At 41.8% G+C, this 17649-nt stretch overlaps 1 non-coding gene across 1 annotated transcript; it reads right to left on the bottom strand.

The window, feature by feature from the left end:
* Positions 1 to 14304: 14304 nt before the first annotated feature.
* LOC121472440 lies at positions 14305 to 14411 on the bottom strand. The gene has a single exon (XR_005982907.1). It is a non-coding gene; the product is annotated as a U6 spliceosomal RNA (small nuclear RNA).
* Positions 14412 to 17649: the final 3238 nt, after the last annotated feature.

The following is a 17649-nucleotide window of genomic DNA, read 5'->3' as shown; positions in this document are numbered from 1 at the left end:
GAGCCGGAGCCTGCGCGCCGGCTGCGGACTCCCACGGCCCGCGGAGCCCCGCCCCTGGCGCCGCAGAGCCCCGCCCCTGACGCCGCGGAGTCCCGCCCCCTGACGCCGCGGAGCCCCGGGCTGGCGCCGGGGGCGGGGCGCCTCTGGCCCGAACGAGTGTCCGGTACATACCCGGGCTCGTCTTGCATGTGACGTATGTGGCTATTTTTCACATGAGACTTTTCCGAAAAACTGTTCTGATGATCCGTACGTATATGTAAACTACATCGCGTTGTGATAGTTCTCAAAAAGAAAAAAAATGGCTGGTGAAATTTTTTTAAAAATCAGAGGTTCAGGAATCTTAGAGTTGAAAAAAACAGTAGAGCAGAGCGTGTAAGGAGCTGGGATCTGGGATCTGACCGGCTCTGCTGAAGGCACGGCTCACCCACTTGCAGGCTATGACGTAGCGCAAGTTAATGAACTTCTCCGTTCCTCGCGTGTAAGGGGGGCCGGTGGTAACCACCACCTACTATCCTGCAGTTGTGAGCTTTAAACGTGGTGCATACTCCTTGCTGGGAGCTACAGATAGCAGAAGGAGCAGATGATGTTAACTTAAAATAAACAAAAAACGTGATTTCAGAAGACCAAAGTGCATCTGGTGCAGAAATCTATTACCTGTACTAGGGCCCTTTCCTATTAGCATGCTTCTTGCACGATACTTTCACCTAGAGGATTATTTTCTTGTAGTGAGCGAATCTTCCATTTCCCCTCAGTTTTCTTGAAAATTTGAAGTGATATTGGTGAAATAGCCTTTTAAGTGTTCTCAGGGCTTTTTGGCAGTCCCAAAATAGATCAGATGTATTTATTTGGGGGGAAAAATGCAGGTTTGATTCGATCCAGACCTTGCATCAAGCTGATGAGAAAAAATTAATAGTTATACTCAGGTAGTTTAAGTTCAAATTAATCAGGTTCTTTTATCCACTCACAAATGCTTATGTCTACTTTCTGCCAGACTTAATTAAAAATCTAATTTTCTTTTTGATCAAGTCAGCGAGAATATGAGTATTTAACAAAACACATCAAATGTGGGGCACGTGGGTGGCTCAGTGGTTGGGCGTCTGCCTTAGGCCCAGGGTGTGACCCTGGAGACCCGGGATCAAGTGCCACATCGGGCTCCCTGCGTGGAACCTGCTTCTCCCTCTGCCTGTGTCTCTGCCTCTCTCTGTGTGTCTCTCTTGAATAAATAAATAAAATCTTAAACATAAAACATCCAGTGTATGCTAGAGTACTCCCACTAATCCATTCAGCAAACTGTTTATTACCTAACCTCCATACTGTCCTGGTATGGAGCTTAGCATTGGGGAAAAAAGAAGACTCTGCCTAGAGACGGTGGCACCTAAGCAAATGTAACTGCTCATCTATGCCCTACAATGTAGGTACAACTGCGGATATATACAGTCTACTACCAGAAGCCACACTTACTGCAGAACATTTATTTGGCGTTCCCTCCCTCTCCCTTTCCCTCCCTCTCTCCCTCCCCCTCTCTTTCCTTTCCCCCTCCATTCTCCTTTCACTCCCCTTCCTTCCCCACCCCCTCCCTTCTCCTTGCTCTCCTTTTCCTCCCCTCCCCTCCACCTCCCTCATGTATCCCTTCTCTATCCCTCCCCTCCCTGTCTCTGTCCCCCTCCCCTCTCTCTACTACAGGCCAAGCTCCCTGCAGCCACCACCCTTTGGGGAAAATGGATTCCTGGCTACACACCAGGAAGCTTTATTTTTTCAGATAAAGCACCAAGAAGACTTTCTCTCAGGCTGATACCCATCTCTTTCATAGCTTAACTTTATAGGGTAACATACCAAAAGACCATTTCTCTGGACATAAATTTAGTATAATCACTTTAGAGAGCAACTTGGTAATACCCACTAAAGTATATGATGTGTGTAACTAATGGCTGCAAAGTCCACGCCTGAAGATATATTCTAGGGAAATTTTCATATCTGTGCACAATAAAGCATGTGCAAGAATATTCATAGCTGAATGGTATATAAATGCAAAGAACTGGAAATCAACTAAATCTGCACCAAAAAAGAATGGGTAACTAAATTGTGCTGTAATTATAGAAATAATAAACTATACAGTGATAAAAATAAGCTATATGTACATGCATTGACATTGATGAAATTCACAAACATAATGCTGAGTTAAAAAAAAAAAAAAACTTTGAGAAGAAATATAAGTAGCATCCCCAGCCATTGTGGCAATGAAAAATCCCACCCACATTTCTAAACATTAGGAGGTGGTTGCTGCTCCTCCTGTGTCCCTCCCCCCATTTTAAGAACCATTAATCTAGGATAATGGTATTATTCTATTTTGAACTTTTAGACTTGTTCTATTTGGAATTATTAGACCTCCAAGTAGAGATGTCAAGTAGACAATTGGTAAATGCATTTGGAACTTAGGGGAAAAATGAGGGTTGGAGATACAAATTTTGGACTTACTAGCAAATAGAAGACATTTAAAGTCACTGCATTAGATGAGCTCTCCCAGAGAGAGTATAGACAGTGAAGATAAGAGGGTCCAAGACTGAAGCCCTAGCAATTCATTTCTTTTTTTTTCTTTTTTTTTTTTTTTTATTTATGATAGTCACAGAGAGAGAGAGAGAGAGAGGCAGAGACACAGGCAGAGGGAGAAGCAGGCTCCATGCACCGGGAGCCTGACGTGAGATTCGATCCCGGGTCTTCAGGATCGCGCCCTGGGCCAAAGGCAGGCGCTAAACCGCTGCGCCACCCAGGGATCCCCTCATTTCTTTTTTATATTGGATAAAGGAGGAGAAGCCTGTACAGGAGCTAGAATAAGCACAGCCTGGGATATTCTAGAAAAATATGGTGCTATAGCAGCCAAAAGGGGAGATTGTTACAAGGAGGAGTAATTAACTGAACGAATTCTGCTGAGAAAGGTTGTAGCCTGACCACTTTTGTCATTATGGCAGAAACTATTATTTATCCCCCAATATTGCATCCCCCTTTGCTCGATAATAATAAAATCACGCCTGATTTTTAACCCAGTGCATGGCTAATCAGAAATAAAAGCTATAGGGGCACTTGGTTCATGATCTCAGGTCATGATCTCAGGGACATGGTATTAAGCCTCAGCTTGGGCTCTACACTCAGCAGGGAGTCTGCTTGGGATTCTCTCCCTCCACTCCTCCACTGCCCCTTAACCCCACTCGTGTACACTCTAGGGTGCTCTCTCTCTCTTTCTGACATCTGGATGGCTCAGTCAGGAGAGCATGCAACTCTTGACCTTGTGGATGTGAGTTTGAGGCCCATGTTGGGTGTAGAGATTAAATAAAAATCTTTTAAGAAGGCAGCCTGGGTGGCTCAGCGGTTTAGTGCCACCTTCAGTCCAGGGTGTGATCCTGGAGACCTGGGATCAAGTCCCATGTCGGGCTCCCTGCACTGAGCCTGCTTCTCCCTCTGCCTGTGTCTCTGCCTCTGTGTGTGTGTGTGTGTGTGTGTGTGTGTGTGTGTGTCTCGTGAATAAATAAATAAAATCTTTTTAAAAATCTTTTAAGAAAAGTACCATGATGAGCAAAGAGTGATGTATAGAATTGTTCAATCATCATATTGTACACCTGAAATGAATATAACGCTGTATGTTAATTATACTTGAATTTTAAAAAACAATTTAAAAAATTTTTAATAAATAAAAGCTACATTTTTCTAGCCTCCCTTGCAATTAAGTAAGACCATATCTGGCTAATGAGATGTGAAAGTGATGTGTGCAACTTCCATGTCATTCTTTTTTTTTTTTTTTAAGATTTTATTTATTTATTTGAGAGAGAGAAAGCAAGCAAGGATAAGTGGGGGCAAGGAGCAGAGGGAGAGGGAGAATCAGACTCTCTGCTAAGTATAGAGCCCAACTTCGGGCTCGATCCCAGGACCCCAGGATCATGACTTGAGCCAAAGGCAGATGCTTAACCAACTGAGCCATCCAGGTGCCCCAACTTCTAGGTCATTCTTAAAGATAATGAATTGTTCTCTTCCCACTAGCTGGGTGTGGATGTGCACAATTGGGCTAAGCAATAAAAGGCAAAAGCACAGCTATGGAAAAGCAGCAATAGAAGGATGTCAAGTCCCTGACAGCCTGGAGCTATTTTTCTATTTTTTGTGTGCAAGATGAATGTCAGAGCGCCTAAAGGCCAGAAGTCTAGTGCCTTCTGTAAGAGTGGTTTTTTGGTCTTCTTGCTAATAGATGTTTAAACCTGTGACAGAATAGGTCTCATCTATGAAAACTGCCTTCAGAGTAACAGATCACAGAGATAACAGAGAGTGAGGTTGTTGGAGGTATACCTGGAACTTGCCCCAAGATCTCCAGTACCCCCCAAAATTGTCTAATAAACTGTGAACAACCAAATTTTCTTGAGTCAATTTGCTGCATTTGATGCAGTGAACAGGTAACATAACAAATTATTAGCAGGTCTTCTATAAGAGACAACATATGGAAGTTGATAAAACAATACAGATTCTTTACTAAAACTTTGTCTAAAATAAAGTATTTGTGACATATGAAGGGGCCATTTTGTGGGGTAAACTTTCTAAAAATTAAATTATAACACTCAAACAGTAAAGTGCATGACTTTCAAGTGTATGATTTAATGAAGCTTCAGAAATAAATAATACCTTGTAACCACTACCCACCCTTGAAACACAGAACATTTTTAGCGCTCCAGAAAGTTTCTTCTTGCTCTCCTTCCAGTCAATACCCTCTTAAAAGTATCTATCATAGATTAGTTTTGCCTATTGAAGAAGGCAATGTAATTAGAATCATGTTGTATATATACAGTATATGTGGCATATGAATATGCCACAATCTATCCATTCTTCTGTTGATGGACGTTGGTCTATTATTTTTTTAAAGATTTTATTTACTTATTTCAGAGAGAGAGAGAGCGAGAGAGAGAGCGAGCAAGCATACGTGGAGGGGAGGGGCAGAGTTTCTGTTGAGCAGGGAACCCAATGCAGGGTTTGATCCCAGAACCCTGGGATCATGACCTGAGCAAAGGCAGACACTTAATCAACTGGGCCACCCAAGTTACCCCTGACATTTGGCTATTATTAATTAAACTGCTCTGAACACTCTTGTTCATGTCTTTGGGTAGATGTATACACCCATTTCTGTCAGGTGTATAGCTAAGAGTGAAAAACCTGGGTCACAGGGCAGGTGTGTGTTTAGCTTTGATAGGCACTGCTAAATAGCTTTCCACTTTTCCAATGTGGTCATATCATTTTCACATGAACCAACAACGTGTCTGCTAAACATCCTGGGCAGCACGTTGTCATTATTTTTAATTTTGGCCATTCTAACGGTGGTGTGGTATCTCACTGTGCCTTTAACTTGCATTTCCTTGGTGATTTACAACATTTGGCACCTTTTTATGTGCTACTTTCCCTTTGAACATCATCCTTTGTGAAACATCTATCCAACCGTTTTTTTCCACTTTTTTTAAAGATTTATTTTATTTTATTTTATTTTATTTTATTTTATTTTATTTTATTCATGATAGAGAGAGAGAGAGAGGCAGAGACATAGGCTGAGGGAGAAGCAGGCTCCATGCTTGAAGCCCTACGCAGGACTCGATCCCGGGACTCCAGGATCGTGCCCTGGGTCAAAGGCAGGCGCCAAACTGCTGAGCTACACAGGAATCCCCCTCCCCGTTTTGGCCATTTTTAAAATTATGTTATGTCCTTTTAAAAAAAATGGGTGTTTAAGAATTTGTTTATATAACCCAGATACAAATCCTGTGTCAGGTATATGTATTGTGAATATCTTCCCCCAGGCCATGGCTTGCTTTTTTTCACTTTCCTATTAGTGTTTTTGGATGATTACTGCATTTTAGATTATGTTTAAGAAATCACTGCCCACCCCAAAGTCACAAAATATTCTCTTTTAGAAGATTCATTGTTTTTTTTTTTCTGACATTTAATTCTGTGATTCAATAAAAAAAAAAATTCTGTGATTCATCTCAAATTAATTTGGGGATATAGTTTAAGGTAGATAACAAAGTTTTTTGGTTTTGGGGTTTTTTTTCCTACATGGATAAAAAAATCAAGTGGTTTAGCACCATTTATTGAAAAGATTGCTACCATGGCTAGCTCTAGAATAGTTATCCACATTTAGAAAGAAATGTTTTTAAAAAGAAGTGAAATTAGCCACTTAAAAAACCCAGGTAGTACATTTGTGTTCATAGCAGCATTATTCATAATAGCTAAAAGGAGGAAGCAACCCAAGTAACTATTGCCTGATGGGTGGATAAGTAAAATGTGGTAAAATGTTAACAGTGGAATTAAATTCAGTACTTACAGTAGAATTCAACACATACAAAGGAATTCAGCCTTAAAAAAGGTAGGAAATTTGGCAGTATGGTATGGCATGCATGAACCCCGAGGCCATTATCCTAAGAAAAAGAAGCTGATCACAAAAACACAAATATTATACAGGATTCCACTTATATGAGGTACTTAGAGTAGTCACAATCATAAAGACAAGAAATATAATGGTGGTTGCCAGGGGCTGGAGGAGGGGAGAATGAGGGGTTACTGAATGGATGTAGAGTTTCAGTTTTTAAGATGACAGAATTGTGGAGATAGATGGTGGTGACGGTTTCACAACAACCTGGATGTGTTTAATGTCATTGAACTGTACACTTAAACGTGGCTAAGATTGGGCAGTCCCAATGGCTCAGTGATTTAGCACCGCCTTCGGCCCAGGGCGTGATCCTGGAAACCCGGGATCCTGGAGTCCCACATTGGGCTCCCTGCATGGAGCCTGCTTCTCCCTCTGCCTGTGTCTGTGCCTGCCTCTCTCTCTCTCTCTCTCTCTCTGTGTGTGTGTGTATGTGTGTGTGTGTGTGTGTGTCTCCTCTGTGTCTCTCATGAATAAATAAATAAAATCTAAAAAAAAAAAGTAGTTAAGATAATATTAAGCACCAAAAATTCAACCGAGTAATTTAAGAGATCAAATTGGCTTTATTAAAGGGTTCATGAATTAGGCAGCACCCCATCTAGCAGACAGAGAAGAGTTATGTCACTCTGCAGAAAAGGAAAGGTTTTTAAAGGGAGAGAGGGAGAAAACAAAAAAGAAAATTAGCCAAGAACGTCTTGTTTCAGGCAAGGTTACCCTCCTAAGGGGAACAGAAAGGAGCTCATCAGTAAACTTTCTAGTACCGAACAGGATATTCCATATTGACTAGTTAAAGCTTAAATTCTCAGGGGTAGGAAGGTTGAAAGCACCATCAAATTATGTATTAATTCTTGGTTGGCTGACTTGGGGCCTTAACACAGTGTCTCCATTTTGGGCCTGTGCTTTTATCTTTAACAGTGGTAAATTGTATGTAATATGTATTCTACCCCAATTATAAAAAGAAGAAAGAAAAGAAGAAGAAAAAAAAAAAACACCCAGGCAATAAGCAGCTAAAAGAAGTGAGCATGACTTTGCTGATCCCCTGAAAATAAAGACATCTGTACAGAGTGGTTTTAGAGAAGTTAAGTGTAGAGTGAAGAGTTTGTTGCCTCCACAAGGCTGACGTTACAAACCGTATCAAGTCCCAGCAGGAAGAAGTGATATATATACTCAAACTGGGTAATTTGGAGAGAGCTTCATAAACCACCTTCTATAAAGGTGTGGGCAAGGCATAACTAAACTCTGGGGGATAGAGCAGTGTCCTAGGGCTAGTCATATGGAGGGCTCTATTAGCCTGCGAAGGGCTGGCTGAGTAATACAAGGAAGTGGTCACCGGTGACAGAGGACCGTATGGAGAGGCCATCACAAGAGGCATCCAACTCACGCCAACCCTGTAGAGATGCAGCCAGGGGAAGAAAGGTCAGAGCATCTTGCTCCTCTTCCGATCTCTTCATCAGGGCTCTCCTTCAGTTAGACCCAACCGAATGAATGGATCGTCCTCCTGGGTGGAGAGTGGATCTGGAGGGGCAAACAGAAGAACCAGTGCACAAAATACAGAAACACACTTTGTCCAAGAGGAGGAAGAGGAGATTTGTGCTGATCACTCAAGACCAGAGGTGGATTTACAGGGAAGCTAATGAGGTTTAAGCTTTAGAGCCTCTCAGCTGCATGGGCTTCTCCCAAGGCCCTGGGAAGAACCCTAATCACACATTCTCAAGATCATGTTTTTGTTAAATTTGCAAAAGTCAGATATTTTAGTCAGATCATTAAAACTGGCATTCTTTCCTTTTTTTTTTTTTTTAAGATTTTATTTATCCATGAGAGACATAGGCAGAGGAGAAGCAGGCTTCCTGCAGGGAACCTGATACAGGACTCGATTCCAGGACCCCAGGATCACGACCGGAGCCTAAGGCAGATGCTCAACCACTGAGCCACTCAGACGTCCCTTCTGGTGTTCTCTCCATTTCAAATTTCCTACCATCCCATTTTGCCTCATGCCTGGTAGTACTGAAGTGATGTGGGCATTTTTGTTATCCGTTTAAGAAGACATTGAATTGAGAATAAGCCAGTATGTCTATAATTTAAACAGACATTTTAGAAAATTCCGATAAAACATGTGAGGAAATTACAGGCTTCTGAGTTATTTCTTAAAGAATTGGGAAAAATTCAGATAAAAATAATGGAATATGAACCTAAGTGATAAAGGAATGACAGAGCCCATAGAAATTATTCTGATTTCAAGAAGCAAATTATACCAAAAACATTTTAGATCATGCCAATAGTAGCAAATTATTAAGTAGAAGAGATAAATTCCAAAAAAGAAAGGAATAAGCTTCTTGGATTATTTATAATCCAATTAACGAAGAGGAGAAAAATCATAAGAACGAATCGTAAAAAGGTTAAATTTTTGATGGCTTAAAAATGACAACAAACACAACCCAAAATCAAAACACACCATTATAATGAGTGCCATCAAGTGATATTTATACCCCCTCAAATCTTACAGTCCATATGTGATAAAAGTTTTCTTAAATTTGATGATACTCTTAAATATTTATAAGGCATCACTAATAACAACGCCTTTCTAAGCACCCAATAATAAAAAGCATCCTAGAGAAATTGTAACTATCCTAGAGGAAAGACTGAATTATTGTTACACCATTTCTGCAGAAAATACCCTTTCTGTGGAAAATATTACAAGATTATTGTTATATGAAGAGTGATCAGAACCTATGCAGCCAAAAATGTAGGGAAAAAAGTATTCTAGAAAATGTTCCTGGCAGTTAACTAATTTAAAATGTTAATTTTTGTCTGGATTTTGTGGTATTTGTCTTTATTGTGATTTACCTATTTTAAAGAGAAACTCATTTTCCTACTTAATTTTATATTCTTTTTCCTTTAAAAAATTTTTTATTTATTTATTTATTCATGAGAGACACAGAGAGAGGCAGAGACACAGGCAGAGGGAGGAGAAGCAGGCTCCCTGCAGGATCCTGGTGCGGACTTGATCCCGGAATTCCAGAGGCAAAAGCAAACACTCAACTGCTGAGCCACCCAGGCATCCCTGATAGTTCTTTTTCCTAAAGTGGGTCTCTCCAAATTGCATTTAGCATCATGCCCCACAAGCTCTGATATGACTCTGCTCAAAATACACACAAAAAGGAGCTGGTAAGTAAGGTCACTGCAACAATAGCAACAGCAGCAATTGCATTAGAGTATGAAGCCCTCTCCCCGGTTGGATGGCAGGCACGTAAAGAGCCTACGGGGGCGCTTGGGCGGCTCAGTTAGTCAAGCGTCTGCCTTGGGCTCAGGTCATGATCCCGGGGACCTGGAAGGGAGCCCCGCATAGGGCCCCCTGCTTGGGGGGTGGGAGGGAGCCTGCTTCTCCCTCGCCCTCTGCCTCTGCCCCTGCTCTTGCTCTCTCTCAAACAAGTAAAATCTTAAAAAATAGGGGGTCCCTGGGTGGCTCAGCGGTTTGGCGCCTGCATTTGGCCCAGGGCGTGATCCTGGAGACTCGGGATCAAGTTCCCCATCGGGCTCCCGGCATGTGGCCTGCTTCTCCCTCTGCCTGTGTCCTTACTTCTCTTTCTGTGTGTTTGTCTCTCATGAATAAGTAAGTAAAATTTTTTTAAAAAAATTTAAAAAATAAAAGAGCCTAGGAACCTGATTAAAGAAGGAGAGGGTAAAAACAAAACTAGCTGAGATGGGTCAGTTGCAGTGTGGAGGAAACGCAACTTTGGCAGCCAGGTGGTAGAAAATCATTCCAGAAGCAAAGCTACTTTAAGAAATTCCCTATGAGGCAGAGGTCTCTCCGGAAAGCTTTGCGGAGCCTGGAGCAGCAGAGGAAGATCTGAAGGACCTTCTCTAAACACACACGGTGAAATCCTACTTTGAGGGCAGCGCCTCCTACTGGGCGGACTGCTCTAATCCACTCGCTGGCGAAGAGCGCGTAAATGTGCAATTAGCAGGAACATCCCAAGGGAAAGGGCGCGAGCCTACTCATTCAAAAACAGACATGAAGTCACAAATCAACTCAAAAGAACCAAGGGGAATTTTGAGACAATCAAGGGAAATCAGATGAACTATTGTATTGCAAAGGTGTTACTAATAAACCATTCGTCGCCTTTGGAAAGAATTCTCAAGAAGAGAGCTAAGAGGGCTGCAAGCTTTTTGTTTTCTGTTTTTGGTTTTGGCTTGTTTGTTTTCATTTTTACCATAGAAATCTTCAAGAACACTATAGAATTAGAAAGAATAGTATAGTAACTCCCCAAATACCCATCATCCAGTTTCTACATTTATCACCGTATGATCAATTTTGCTTTATCTTTATGCTGCCCACTTCCCAAAAGCCCTCAGCAGACTTTTTTTTTTAATTTTTATTTATTTATGATAGTCACAGAGAGTTAGAGAGAGAGGCAGAGACACAGGCAGAGGGAGAAGCAGGCTCCATGCACCGGGAGCCCGATGTGGGATTCGATCCCGGGTCTCCAGGATCGCGCCCTGGGCCAAAGGCAGGCGCCAAACCGCTGCGCCACCCAGGGATCCCTCAGCAGACTATTTTAGGCCAAATGGCAAACATCATGATTTCATCCAAAAAAGTCTTACATTAGTATAAGGACTTTAAAAAACAGTTTATTTTTCTTTTAGATTTTATTTTATTTATTCATCAGAGAAACACAGAGAGAGGCAGAGACATAGGCAGATGGAGAAGCAGACTCCCTGTGTGGAGTCCAACCCCAGGCTTGATTCCAGAACCCCAGGATCACTACCTGAGCCGACGGAAGACTCTCAACCCCTGAGCCACCCAGGAGCCCCAAGAATAAGGACTTAAAAATAACTGTCTTTACCATTATCATACTCAAAACATAAAATTTAACAAAAATTACTTACTATCATCAATATGCAGTCTGTATTCAAATTTCCTTGATTGTCTCATAAATATATTTTCAGCTCCTTTATTCAAATCAGGATCCAAATCTGATCCACCTATTGCATTGTTGATATGCCTCTTAAATTTCTTTTAATCTATAGGTTCTTTTTTAAAAAGATTCATTTATTTGAGAGAGAAAGAGAGAGAGAGAGAGAAAGAAAAGGGAGAGTACACGTGAGTGTCTGTCAGCAGGAGAAGGGGGCGTGGGGTTGGGGTAAGTGGCAGAGGGAGAGGGAGAGAGAAACCTCAGAAGGCTTCTGCTCAGCACGGATCCCAACATGGGGCTCTTTCCCACCACCCCTGAGATCACAACTCCAGCCAGCATCAAGTGTCCCACGCTCAACTGACTTGGGCCACCCAGGCTCAGCTTTATAGGTTTTCTTTTGTTTTCTGTACCGTTCATTGGTTGATGAAATCAAGTCATTTCCCCATAGAATTTGTTATATTCTAGATTTGGCTGATTGTATCCTGGAGTGTCACTTAAAATTTTCCTCTGTTCTCTGTATTTCCTATAAACTGAAAATTAGGTCTAGAGGCTTGATGAGATTCTGGCTAGAAATTTTGCTGGTGATTGCTGTGCTCTTACCGCATCGCATCAGGATGCATGTACAGTCTGTTAGTCTCCTTTTTGGAATATTAAAATTAATCACCCGGCTCAAGTATTGTCAGCCTGCTCTATCATCATAAAGTTCTCCATCAGCTTCTCACCTGCTAAATTATTTTAGCAGCTGTCAATGATCATTGATCAGATCCATTATTTCCTTAAGATGACAAAATGGTGATTATCATTCCTTCTGTATTCATTAGTCGGAATTCCTCTAGTAGGAAAAAAAAAAGTTTACCACATTCACGTTTTGGTTTCCTTGATGTAGAGCTCATACAGGAAAGGCAGGATATATGCTTGATTTTTCTTCTTTTCACCAATTTTCAGAATAATGAGTTGGTTTCTTGAAATTCTTCAAGAGTAACCATTTACTTTGGCTTCAAGTTTTGAGGTTAGGTTCCCCAAAGCAAGTCCAACAGTGCTGAGGATGGGACTAAATAGCACCGCCTGAGACGGTAACCGGCCCCTAAGCCTGCTGAACTGACTGGTTTGTACAAAGCCTCAGGTAAAATGAGGACAGGGAAGTGTCTATTGAATTTGGCAACGAGAAAGTTATAGGTACCTTGATAATAGTAGTTTCAGTGATATGGTGGGAATGGGTTGTAACAGTGAACAGGAGGTGAAAAACTGGAAAAAGAGAAGGAATGACAACTCTGAGAACTTTTGTTATAAGGGGAACTAAGAGATGAGTTGCTCCCAAAAAGAGTTCTAGGGTCAAATGAGGACTTTTTATAACAAGGGGTTTTTTAAGAAGATGATCCTTGGGCACCTGGGTGGTTCAGTGGTTGAGTGTCTGCCTTTGGCTCAGGTCATGATCTTGGGGTCCTGCGATCAAGTCCCGCATCAAAGTCTGCTAATCCATCTGCCTATGTCTCTGCCACTCTCTCTGTGTCTCTCATGAATAAATAAACAAAATCTTAAAAAAAAAAGAGAGATGATCCTTTACTTCTGAGAATGGTACATTCCATAATAAGAAAGGGAGAAATTGATGACCCATGAATGGGGACAATTGCAAGAATGATGTCCTTGAGAAAAAGACATCCAGAGCATGAGGGGACTAGCCTTTGATAGAGCAATAGCACTTGTATTGTAACAAGTGGGAAAATAGAAAATATTGATAAAGATACTGAAAGAGTTGGTGGTTAGAGTCCCTGTTTAGTTGCTACATTTTATTCAGTAAAGTATGTGATAGATCATTATCTAATAGTTAGGGAGGGTATTTCTTTCTTTTTTTAGAGATTTTATGTATGTATATATGTATTTATATTGAGAGTGCCCCTGCTGCGAGCAGGGGGAAGGCACAGTGGGAGAGGGAGAGAGAGAATCTCAAGCAGACTCTGCACTGAGCACAAAGCCCAACATAGGGCCCAGTCTCACAACCTTGAGATCAGGACCTGAGCCAAAATCAAGAGGCAGCCACTTAACCGACTGAGCCACCCAGGTGCTCTAGGGAGAGTTGGAATTTCTAACAGAAAAAAAGAAAAAGAAAATATAAAACAGTTGATGACTGAGAGAGTGAAATATTGACCTTACTAGGTAGATGTTACACAGTTATTGAGCAAATGCTGAATGCTTCTTTCAACTTTCTGATCATAAATTTAATCCACAACAGCTCCAGTATTCAGCTACTCTGATGCAGGCCTACTAAAAGTCTGGAATTATACTCAGCAGGGGAGGTAAGTATAAAAGAAGTAGAGTTGGGGGTGCCTCGGTGGCTCAGTCAGTTAAGCATCTGACTCTTGATTTCAGCTCAGGTCTTGGGGTTGTGAGATCGAGCCCCAAGTCAGGCTCCACTCTTAGCGTGGAGTCTGCTTGGGATTTTCTCTCTCTCTCTTTCCCTCTGCCCCTTCTACCCCCCACTCTCTCTAGGGTAAATAAATAAGATCTTTAAAAAATCTACTTTTTAACCTAAGTTGCTTTTCTTTCTTTCTTTCTTTCTTTCTTTCTTTCTTTCTTTCTTTCTTTCTTTCTTTCTTTCTTTCTTTCTTTCTTTCTTTCTTTCTTTCTTTCTTTCTTTCTTTCTTTCTTTCTTTCTTTTTCTTTCTTTCTTATTTTTTTTTTACCCCTGGGGGCCGCAGGGGGTGTCAATGATGCGGGGCTGGGGGGTCCCCAGGGCGTCGGGTGCGACCTGGGTGATGCCCGGGACGGGAGGCCACAGCTGGAGGGTCCCCTGTGCAGTGCAGCAGGGGCCCGGGCCCCTCCCCCTCCTGTGGGGCGCGGGGGTCAGCGCAGGAGCCCAGCTCGGCTCCCCTGGGGGCCTTGGTGCCTGCGGGGCGGGCTCCCCTCGCCTGCCCGGCGCCAGGCCTGCGCCGGGGCCTCCCTCGCGTGGCCAAAAATATGGAACGCTTCACGAATTTGCGTGTCATCCTTGCGCAGGGGCCATGCTAATCTTCTCTGTATCGTTCCAATTTTAGTATATGTGCTGCCGAAGCGAGCACCTAAGTTGCTTTTCTTAATGATGGACCAGGGAATCAAAGATAGACAAGGAGGAGAGCAAGACAAGACAGGTTGATGGGCAGTTAACAAACAATGGACAGTTAACAATCGACAGTTAAAAAACAGTAGTGGGGTCAGTGGATTGGAGAACCCAGGGTACTGGACACATAAAAATGGTAAGAGGAGGGATGAAGAGGAAGACATTGAGCCACATTCATAAATTGGAAGATGGCTGTGGAGATCATTACATCTTAGACACAAGAGTTGAGGCATTTTTAGAATGGGAAGAAGTTTTTATATATTGTTGCACTTAAATAAAAACATCCAGCCTTAGCTGGTCTTTGCTATAAAAATTGAGGGACATACTTCATCTTTAAAAAATTAGTTCATGTAAACACAGACAGAGCTCAAAAATCAAGCATATGGCCAAGGCTCGGAATGGAAGATAAATAGGGTTAAATTAAGTTGGAATTTTTGATTATTACTATGAGCTACAAGCAGGGAAAGAATAAAGAATTGGCAAAGGGTAAGTGGCTTGGGATTGGCTCCTGATTTCGGGTGCACCAAAGTTGAGATTGGAATTGAGGAAGGTTATCCCCCAGGAAAGGGAACAAGAGAGGATGCGCTATTTTGGGCAAACACACAAGTACTAGATTACGATTAAGTGACATATTCTGGGGGAGTCAAGCCCCTCTTTATACATCATGTTCCCACACTTCTCCAATTATAGCACTTCTTGTTTTTGTATGTGAATTAAGACTCAATGTCTTTCATCTGGTCTTTGTACTTTACCAGAATCAACACATAAGTGTTTCTGACGTCTCTTGAAGGATGCTACATCATATCTAGGACCAACACACTAGAGTTCACTCAGTATAAACCCCTGAGCTTTTGTAGCTCGATGATACTTGTTCCCACTGTAGAGTGCACACTATCCCTTCACTCTCCTATCCCTGGAAGGCCAAGACGCTGACCAGAGGCTCTGGACCTCATTTCCATGAGACTCCTCATACCACACCCAAACCAAGGTGACTGAGGAGCCATTGCGAGAGGTTTAGTACTGTGGACTTCTACCCCAACCCTAGAGAAATATTGGAGTTGGGGGTAGAAGTGTCCGATATTGTGCTATATTCATACAGAAGATTTAGTTTAAATCGGTTAAAAAATTCCATACTGGATAATCTTTTACTATATTTCAAAATTCTATAAAAAAATAAGTAATTTGAAAAGGCACACTTCCACACTAAAATTGAATATCCTGTGGCTCATTACAGGTCTTAGACACTATAGTTTTGACATTGCTTTTGATGGGAATAGTTTTTATACTTTCTTGTCTCCCTTATTAGAAAGCCATCTCTGAGGCCTGTAGCATGTTCTTCTAGCTACTCTAAAAATACTTACTGTGGTGCACTACTTGTCATCTTTTATTAAAATATGTTCACTGTAAACACAGAGCTAGAGCTCAAGTCGATCATGGGATTTGGCCTAGGCTTCGGGAATGGAGAGAATAAATAGTTGGCTTTAATTCAAGTTGATATTATTTTGAGTTAGTTATGAATGAGCTCACAAGCAGAGCAAAGATATAAATGAGATTCAGATGCAAGAGGGTGAATGTGGCTTTCCATTGCCTCCCTTGCATTTCTCGGGGTGCACCCAAAGTTTGCATCTCTTGGCAAATTTGCAGAACAGGTTATCCCCCAAGTCAAAGGGACATACAGTGAGACTCCCTACTTTCTACAGTCCCAGCAGCTCAGAAGTAACTTAGACTACCATGTAAGGTGATCATTCCAAGGCTCGGGGAGCTAAGCCATCTGGGTTTAACTTCCATGTCCTGGACCTTGAAATTCTTGTGATGCCCACAGCAGGCGGTGTCCCATTTTCTGTGACTACAAGGCAGGGCCTGAAATTCTCCATTTCATCTTCTTTGGGTTTTTTTGTGGGTTGGCTTTGGAAAAATAATAAGAAACCCGTATGCAAGATTGAACCCAAGTGTCTCCAGGCAGTGTAGAAAAATTATGGTTGCTACCGCAGAGTTTAACATTAATAATTAATTCCACAAATATACATAGTGAGCCTTCCATGTGCTTGTCCCTGAAGACACAAAAGTAAACAAAACAGCCTCTGTCTTCTGCCTCAGGAAAGCTTGGAGTCTAGTTAAATCATAGCTCTAATGACCACTTCTTTATTGAAGGTAGACAGGAAAAAAACAGGATACACTGGCTTGAAGCTTTTTCAAAAGCTTATTATTATTAATTCCAGGTTGTTTAATAACCTTTTGATCTCTTCTGGTTTCCCCCCTTCTCTCCCTCCTCTGTTGATTCCCTTAAAATAACACTTAGCGCACGCACATTGTCTGTTTTCATTAAATGGTTATGTTTACTCTAAAAACAGAGCTAAGAGTTACCAACTTGAAGGATTCTTCCTCCTTTGTCTCTGGATAAAGTAAACTTTGGGAGACTCACAGGAGATGTAAAGAGTTTGTTCTGGTTCTTAGAGTCAGAGCACTAGAAAGAGCCACTGAGAGAAATATAGATAATTAATCATTTTAGGATTTTAGGAGTATTGTTGTGGAAGACCAAGTATAGACACGTGAGTCAGCCTGTAGACTTTGTAAAATCCTAAATTGCAGATTCATTTGCAAAATGAACTTGTTTTCATGAAAATTCACACTCTGCATTTCTTATGAATTGATTGCTTAATGAGTGTATGCATTTATTAATATAATTGCTCCTTCATTCTGTATATGTAAAATATTCTACAAGAATTAACTAAGCCGAGGATAAATCCTTTTGGATAACAAATACACAGAAGATCTCACAGTACAGGTGCCTCAGGGCCCTTGCACTTGCTGTTTCCAAGGTTCTGGTCTTTCCCTCAGCACAAATATCATCTTATCAGAGACCTTTGCTAACCACCCTATGTAAACAGTATTCCCTCACAATGACCCCACTCCACCTACTTTATCCTCACTTTTTTTTTTTTTGTAAGAAGACTTCATTCTTTTATTAAGATTTTATTTATTTAATCACGAAAGACACAGAAAGAGAGAGAGAGAGAGAGGCACAGGCACAGGCAGAGGGAGAAGCAGGCTCCATGCAGGGAGCCCCACCTGGGACTCGACATGGGACGTGGGACTCAATCCCGGGTCACCAGGATCACGCCCTGGGCGGAAGGCAGCCTTAAACCCTGAGCCACGGGGGCTGCCCTTATCCTCCCTTTTTAACATAACATTGATCACCA

Source organism: Vulpes lagopus, chromosome 11, assembly GCF_018345385.1.
Source record: "Vulpes lagopus strain Blue_001 chromosome 11, ASM1834538v1, whole genome shotgun sequence".
Taxonomy (NCBI): Eukaryota; Metazoa; Chordata; class Mammalia; order Carnivora; family Canidae; genus Vulpes; species Vulpes lagopus.
Note: the sequence above shows the minus strand (reverse complement) of the source record. Positions and strands in the feature narration are given on the sequence as shown.